This window comes from Gobio gobio (genome assembly GCF_949357685.1).
Source record: "Gobio gobio genome assembly, chromosome: 11".
NCBI lineage: Eukaryota > Metazoa > Chordata > Actinopteri > Cypriniformes > Gobionidae > Gobio > Gobio gobio.
In genome coordinates this window covers 6,736,116-6,745,311 of record NC_137104.1, presented here as the reverse complement: position 1 = coordinate 6,745,311, position 9,196 = coordinate 6,736,116, and the positions used below count along the sequence as shown (strand labels likewise).

The following is a 9,196-nucleotide window of genomic DNA, read 5'->3' as shown; positions in this document are numbered from 1 at the left end:
GCCCATGTGTCTAACATGTTTCTTTTACTCGACATTCACTTTTGCAGGACGCTTTCACATTACAGCTGATAGGTAAAAGATTTCGATCTTACAGAACTACTAAAGGGACATGGGGAAATTATTTTTCCATGCTTTTGCGTTTCCTCACGTTTTTTCCCCACAACCTTGTCCCTTTTACAACAAAAAATTGCATCAAAAAATAAAATAAATGTATATATATATATATAGTGTGTAATAGCTACACACACATCACAGAAAACTCTCTCTGCATCAGCATTTGAATGGGGTAGTATTGGTTTTTGTTGTTGATTTCTTTTTTGCCTTTGATAGATAAGGTTGATCATTAATTATTTCTATTAAGACAAAATGCATCTATATGACGCTTTGTATACAGTATCCTATAGACATACACACACAATTTTAAAGCACTATGTAGAGGCATGGTTTTGTCTAAATAGAACAAATTGATTATACATCAACCTAAAAAGGAAAATAACTGTCTGTCCTGTCTGTTGCTCTTCTGTCTGTTGTGTGGTTCTTTTTTGCTGTGGCTGATCTAAAAAAACAGTGTTGTAGTAAAAACTACTTTGAGTAGTTAAGTTATATTCAAGCTACCCTTTTGAAAATAGCTACACTAGAAGTTACTATCAAAAAGTAGCTGGCTACATTGAAACCATGTTTCTTTTTCTTCTTTTTTTACAATGAGATCGTTACAAATAACTGAATAATTGTTCATGAAGAATGTTATAATATTTGGGGTGCAAGCTTCATAATGCAATGTAATTATGATTTCAAAGAGTATAGACATTCAGGGTTATTGGGACACTTTTCCCCAGTCATTTCAATGGAAAAAAACTGTCAGAATCATTACACACAATACTCAAATATAGCCTATATCTATGCAAATCAACTTTGCGATGCTGTTTGCGAACGTTCGTTGGAACTATGGTTTCGGGAAACACGACTCGTTTAACTATGCTTATAATGACGGAACTTGTGACCATAGTTAGCGAACGACGCTTTCGGGAAACGCACCTCTGAGCGTCACAGCGCTCAACTTCGCTCATTACAGGCTTGTTCTCGTCAGAACCCAAAACAGTAGCTTTAGGTCGCGCAACACCGTATTTATTTGCCCATTTATCTTGAACCCCCTCACCGACAGCATGATTGGCTCAACATGTAGATATATAGATAAACTCATCTTTCAGGCATTTGACAGACCGGGTTGGCACTTCAGCGTGAGAAATCGGGGGTGTGGCGTGTGAGACCAATCAAATGCGTGTGTCTCACGGCCTATGCGTGAGAGTTGGCAGCTCTGCTAAAATACCTCGATACTGATACTGAATCGATACCATGGAAAAAAAACTGTAAAAGTAATTGAATAATATGACAGAACTTACTATTCATTGTTTTATCATTGTTTTAGGGTTAAAAAAACCCCCTAAAAACTCACTTGGCCGGCATGTTCCTGCCCTGCCCTGCTTCACACAGAATATGAGGTCCGGCCCTTTAAGAGCTGCACGGACCAAATTCATTGTAACACCCGATTTCTCATTCAACTCTGTATACGTTCACTAAAGATCTATCCAACTGCGTTTACCCGACTACTCGCCAGGACGTGCATTTTTACATATTTTTTTACCATTCAAACCCAATAATCCGCAAAACTGGCGTCGCGATCTGTCTGAGTGAAAGCGAGCGCGTCCCGTCCGCGCCGCTCTTTTCTGTTGCTTTCTTTTTCCTGAGTTGCACGGACATATTTGACTGTTCTGCTTCTATTGTTTAGTGAAGGGTGGAAGCAGAGCTCACACACACATCCTCACTCCTGCTGTCACACATCCACGCACATTAAGAAATACTGCTCTTATTAGAGTGCTGTCATTCTTAAAGTACCGGTACTAATACAATTTCATATCGTACCCAACTTACCCAGTCGACTAAAAATATTGACGTCGACTAATTATCAGCGTCGACGCAGTCGATTGTAACAACCAATCGCGACAGGGCTAGTATAGACTTGCCATATTTTCAATGGCATCCGCTGTAAAAAGCTATATAAAGCTCCCAGATCACATCATTTTTCAGAGCTCATATTGTCTGGGTTTTTCTTTTCTTCTTGGAAATATATTTTTGATGCATGTCTATTCTCGTTAAAAATCAAAGATGGTTCTGTTGTGTCTATAAAGATCGTATCAATTACATCTTTACACCAGTAGGTGGCAACAAGTGACTGAATGGGTTTGTCATTGAATCATTCATTCAAGAAATTCGTTTAAAAACTCTGAATCACAGGCCGTGTCTAAAATCGCATCCTCTCTTGAGTAAAATGGTAAATGGACTGCATTTATATAGCGCTTTCAACAGACCCATGGCCACCAAAGCGCTTTACATATTGCCTCACATTCACCCATGGCGGTGTCAGCCATGCAAGCCGCCATCCAGCTCGTCAGGAGCAGCTGGGGTTAAGTGTCTTGCTCATGGACACCTCAACACTTGGTCAGGTGGAACCGGGGATTGAACCACCAACCTTCAGGTCAGTAGACAACCTACATGAACCACTGAGTACCACAATAAGTAGCCTAATTACTTCATGACCACTAAAAAGTATGTTCTATAGAGTAGCTATAACTAAATTCCAACCCAAGTTAAGGTTAATTGATTGGTTTGAGTATAATTTGTCAAGCCAAAAAAAAAAAAAAACGTTTTTGAGGCGGGGCAATTCTTAATAGACTTCACTCATTTCCTCCACTTCTGCAGTTATCTTTTTCTGTTTGCATTCACTCATTTCCCTTAGTCATCTTGAATGTTCAATTGTCAATACGACTGAAAAAATTGAGAGAACATCACATAAGCTGACTTCATAAATTGATGTTGATCAAATTTGTTTTTGTTTGAACGCACCATTATGGTGATCAGTGTTCCATTTGGTTGGGCATTTGAAACTTCATTTTTATTATTGTAATTCTCTTCCTATTTATGCAACAAGAAATCAGTTATTTGATTTCAAAGGAAGGGAAGAAATAAATATTACAGATGTGTATGTACACCGACCAGGCATAACATTATGACCTAATACATGATACCCAATGTTGTGTTGGTCCCACTTTTGCTGCCAAAACAGCCCTGACCCGTCAACTTCACTAGATGCACCAAGATGTTAGCAGCAGATCCTTTAAGTCCTGTAAGTTGCGAGGTGGGGCCTCCATGAATCGGGATTGTTTGTTCAGCACATCCCACAGATGCTTGATTGGATTGAGATCTGGGAAATTTGGAGGCCAAGTCAACGCCTCAAACTTGTTGTTGTGCTCCTCAAACCATTCCTGAACCATTTGTGCTTTGTGGCGGCGCATTATCTGCTGAAAGAGCCACAGACACCAGGGATTACCGTTTCCATGAAAGGCTGTACATGGTCTCAACAATGCTTATGTAGGTGGTACGTGTCAAAGTCACATCCACATGGATGGCAGGACCCAAGGTTTCCCAGCAGAACATTGCCCAAAGCATCACTGCCTCCGCCGGCTTGCCTTCTTCCCATAGTGCACCTGGTGCCATGTGTTCTCCAGGTAAGCGACGCACACACACCCGGACATCCACGTGATGTAAAAGAAAACGTGATTCATCAGATCAGCGCCTTCTTCCATTGCTCCGTGGTCCAGTTCTGATGCTCACGTGCCACTGTTGGGGCTTTGGGCGGGGTCAGGGGTCAGCATGGGCACTGGTCAGCGGCTGTGCCGCCCCATACACAACAAACTGAGATGCTCTGTGTATTCTGGCACCTTTCTATCAGAACCAGCCTTAACTTCTGGAGCAGTTTGAGCTCCAGTAGCTCGTCTGTTTGATCGGACCACACGTGCATCAATGAGCCTCGGCCGCCCATGACCCTGTGGCCGGTTCTCCACTGTTCCTTCCTTGGAGCACTTTTGATAGAGACTGACCACTGCAGACCGGGAACACCCCACAAGAGCTGCAGTTTTGGAGATGCTCTGACCCAGTCGTCTAGCCATCACAATTTGGCTCTTGTCAAACTCGCTCAAATCCTTACGCTTGCCCATTTTTCCTGCTTCAAACACATCAACTTTGAGGACAAAATGTTCACTTGCTGCCTAATATATCCCACCCACTAACAGGTGATGAAGAGATCATCAGTGTTATTCACTTCACCTGTTTCACACCTTGTGAAACTTTTAATTGGGTCTATAATATCTACATTTGTGATAATATCTTGCAATTGAGTCACACACAGACTTCAACATTCAGCATACAGCAGAACCTCTGGTAAACGGCATGTTATTTTGTTTAGTTGTCTATTCAGAATCGTAGGATAATTGTAATCATTGCGATTCTCAATTCCCAGAATGGTGCAGCAAATACATAAGCACACAAGTGCGCATCAAAAACGCTCATTTCTCACAGCTGCATTCATTTGCTCTCAACTTTGCTGTCCACAAGATGGCAGAAGAACCATAATGTGAGGACTGGGACGTGTGCAGGGTTTTGAGTGTGCTGTATTGGTTTATTAATTATCCTGCTGGGGTTTGTAGTCATGATGGTACATTCCGTACCTGCACTGAGCTGGCACTTTGTTCTTGCTGCAGATTTGATTTTTACATTTATAAATAAAACCGCTTGTTGCATCTAAATTTTTGCTGCAGCAGGGTAGAGTTCTTCTGCAGGCGTGTGTGTGTGTGTGTGTGTGTGTGTGTGATTTCTAGCACATTTCAGCATTTGTCCCTGTTTATAAAAATCAGATGTAACAAGAAAAGCAATATAGGTTGAAGAGTGTCAGATATGCAGATTAATGTAGGTTGTCTTTCTTTTGGGCAGAATGTGTTCTTCGAATCTGTGTTTTTTGGATTTCAGGGTGTTTTTTATTTATAATACACATCTATCAAGTAAACACTTCTTCCAGAAGGGATTTAATTGTATTATTTGCACACAGATGCATTTAGACCTTCCCCCATTTTATGGTGAGGTAAAAATGTGCATTTTTTAAAACATAATATAAAGCTAATTTTCCCTAATCTGAAATATCATGAGCCAGTATAATGCTATAATCAGAACAACAAAGAATCGCTCAGTAGGACCAGCATCAATGCAATCAAATAAAACTGCAATTAGTCTCACAGTGCGATGTTATGTATTATAATAGCCAAATAATATAGCTATACATTTCTCCAAGTCCTTTTTTTTTAAGGGAACGAGCTTGGAACATGCAAAAAAAAATTAGAGGAAAATGTGATTACTGGAGGGCAGAGCAGAGATCTTTGACAATGTCTGTGATCTCTAATAGATTCAGCCAATATATTATTCACAGCCCACAGTTCATATCAAAGATGCTATATATTGTGATCAGTCATTACAGGACATCATTCGGTTTTTAAAGAGATAGTTCACCCAAAAATGAATCGCCTCATATTGTTGCAAACCTGTAACTTACCGTACTTTCTTCCATGGAACACAAAAGAAGTCGCGGGGCGTATAATGTTAGTGACGGACAGCCTCAGTCATTGTTCACTTTCATTGCGCCTGAATGAGTCATTTTGACTTCTCCGTCGGTGGTCCACGGAAGAAAGAAAGCCATACAGGTTTGAAACAACATGAGGCTGCTGTGATTCATTTTTGGGTGAACTATCCCTTTAAGACTCTCAGTTTTTAAGTTGTTTGAATCACAGGCTATGTTCACAGCTTCTATGCCTTTATACTGACAATGCTAAACGGCTGAATAAAATCATTTGCACTTTCTTAAAGGGATAGTTCACCTAAAAATTGTTTAATTGGTTATCAATATACAAAAATATAATATTTTGTGTTCTACAGTTTTTTGGTATGACGTGAATGATAGCAGAATTTTAATTTGAGATGAACTGTATCCTTTTTGCATAATGCAAAACTCACTTTGACCACACATTTATGAGTGCTAAGTTAATGTCACCTCTCATTTGGGGGACAAGATTTGGTTGCACTTTACTTTACAGTGTCCTTGTTACATATGTCACATGTACTTACCATAGGAGTAACAGTAAATTGTGTATAATTACATGCAACTAACCCTCAACCAAACCCTATGGTAAGTACATGTGGTTAATTAATATTACCCAGAACTTATATGTATTATTACACTAACAATGACACCTTAAAATAAAGTGTAACCCTTTAGCTTAATGTGTAATTATACTACATTTAAGTACTGACTGAGTAATAGTAATGAACTACATGTACTTACTATCAGTGATGCCAGTAACGCGTTACTATAGTAACGTGTTACTCTAATCGGACTACTTTTTTCCAGTAACGAGTAATCTAACGCGTTAATATTTCCAAACCAGTAATCAGATTAAAGTAATTTATCCAAGTCACTGTGAGTTACTATTTTTGTCATTTTCCTTCGAAATATAAATATACATTTTTGCTTTCTTCTTGCGTCTCGGGGAGAGTATTCATGTTAAGGGAAGTCAAGAAAGACTGTCTTTATTACATTTTTTATTAAAACATGTTTTTGTTTTCAGGAAATATTTTTTAATTTCAACTTAAAATGTCAGAAGATACATTTTTGAACGTTACTGTTAAAAATGCACTTCCAATAAAGTGAGTGTTGGCAAAACCGGTTGCCATTTTTATGTTGAGGCGGCAGGGGTGTTGTCGGCAACTGCTGAATGTAACTAATAAAGTAACTTGTAATCTAACTTAGTTACTTTTAATATCAAGTAATCTGTAAAGTAACTAAGTTACTTTTTAAAGGAATAATCAGTAATCAGATTACTTTTTCAAAGTAACTGTGGCAACACTGCTTACTATAGGGTTGGTTGCATGTAATTATGACTAATTTATAGTTATTACTATATAAGTACATGTAACATGTGTAACAAGGATACTGTAAAATAAAGAGTTCCCAAAGATCGTATGTGCATCCTTGATGAAATGTGCATAGGGATCTCAAAAATGCATTTGTGTCACGTAGGCAGATCTAATTGCATTTCTTCAGAGCCCCGGCCGTCGCACTGTCTGAGTATCATTTGATGCAACCCATACGCACACAGACAGAGAGAGAGAGAGAGAGAGAGAGAGAGAGAGAGAGAGAGAGAGAGAGAGAGAGAGAGAGAGAGAGAGAGAGAGAGAGAGAGAGAGAGAGAGAGAGAGAGAGAGAGAGAGAGAGAGAGAGAGAGATTGAATGAAGTCACGACGAGCAGAACTTCAGTACCCAGAGTCCTCCAGAGGAGGTGAAAAAATCGAGACACAAGAATCTACGGAGGCCCGGATGCCCCCATCTACAAGGCACGTCTACAGCCCTCTCTGACTAGATTCCTCCGAGTTGGTTTGCAGAGGGCGAGAAACGGCGCAGAACGGCGCTCATTCCAATTTCTCGTGCTCGCTGCACTCCCGGCGCGCTCCTGTGACAAACTGCGGTACTCGGTTACTACAATTTGAGTTTTTTTTATCCGACGTGGTGACAAAAACACGCGAGTTTTCTCTTGTTTTCCCCTTTTTTGCGCGTTTTTCTTTTTCTTTCTGTCTTTTTTTTTTTAACCAGATGCTGAAGCGTCGCAAGACAGAAGAGGACCGAGATGACCAAAACCACAGATATTCATGCATAGTAGTTTTTTTCTCTCTCTTTCTCTCTCTCTCTCTCTCGCACACAGACAGCCTCTGCTTTTAGGATGTTGCATGTCACCGAGCGTTGTGTGATCCAGTCGCGAGACGCCTGAGGAGCGCGTGAGGAGCGCAGCACCACAGCTGCAGCAGCGGAGCTCGTCGCCTCCCGGTGAGTGCGCGCGTCTGGCTTCACAGCCAAAATTTGCATAGTCTTCCCCTGCGCCGCGGCGCATTTCACGAGGGTTTGTGTTTTCTATTGAAGGAATTTTTATTAACCTCATCGCTGCCATTCATTGAGCTCGCGATAGGTCACTCGCATTCACTTACACACACACACACGAGCGCGCGCGCACACTCCATATGTATACATAGATTACACTCACCTACATCAGACACATTATTAGCTGCAAAATTAAATATTTCTGACACGTATTATTTTGTGCAATAAAAATGCGTGGACAATATTTGTTTGTATATATATATATAAGAGATTCGCAAAATTGACCGTTTGATTCATGCGTAATTTGGGAAACGTGTCGCTATAACACGGGGCTAAATGTTGAGCCCATTGACTATGATCATAAGTGGCTGTTGACTGACGGCATGCATGCGCTGGGTGATTATTATGGGGAGACGACAGCAGCCTCGCGCGCCTGCCTGGAGCTCGCCAATGACTGCACTTTTGATTAGTCTGGCTAATTATTCAGCCTCCCGTGTCTCACAGCGTTTCGTTTCCAAGTTCTTCATTGGCATGATTGCTTTGCATACGCAGGAAAAATGGCATGTTAATTAAGTCATGATTTCCAAAATTTTAAAACTATTTTATGCAGCATTGCATAACATGCCAATTAAGAAGTTAAACTAATCTCCTCTGCTGTTGGGCAATGCAGTGGCGCGTTGGCGCAAGTCTTTGGGCTCGCGCTGTGCGCGCGACGGTGACGCGAAGATGTTTATGTTGTGACAGGCGCGATTATTCACGGCACACGCCAGGAACGCGCGAGCTGCTCTGCCCAAAACGCGCACATGGTGGCATTACGGAAACGCGGATATTTCCACCGACAGTGGAACTGATGATATAGTTTCTATACGTGCATGTTTTTTTTATATATATATTGGTCAAATCGCCTATTATAGGGAGAATGAATAGGGAGTGGGGGACGTGTCCACCTGTCAGAGAGTCTTATAGCGCTGGTCTCCATGGCAACCTTTATTCTGTAAAGGAAGCTTGGTTTCCCACAACAGCTGGAAACCTCTGATTGGCAGAGCTGAGAGACATAGCTGACCTTGGCCACAGCTAGTGTATTCTCACACTGCACATACTTAGCAGGAAAACACAGCTTCACTCTCTTCCATCCACTTTTTCATTCCCTGCTGGCTGGGTTTTTTGGAGAGATTTTCACCTCTGACCCCGGTTCCTCGGTCTAGGGAGGAAAGGGGGGAGGCATTCTGTTTCAGGCTGCTAAGTTTATCCGCATCAGTATGTGTGTGTGAGAGAGAGAGACACACACACACACACAGGAAGACAGAGAACTTGCGAGCAAGGATGATGGTGGAGTGTGTGTGCGCGCGAGGAGGCGAGAGCGAGTAACTAGAGTTCTGTGTACCT

General features: G+C 41.2%; 1 protein-coding gene across 1 annotated transcript in view; it reads left to right on the top strand.

Moving 5' to 3' along the window:
• Positions 1–7,457: 7,457 nt before the first annotated feature.
• ahdc1 (AT hook, DNA binding motif, containing 1) overlaps positions 7,458–9,196 on the top strand; it is a 45,077-nt gene continuing 43,338 nt past the window's right edge. The window contains exon 1 of the mRNA XM_079829441.1: positions 7,458–7,759. The gene's annotated coding sequence lies outside the window, so the exon portion shown is untranslated. The remainder of the gene's footprint in view (positions 7,760–9,196) is intronic.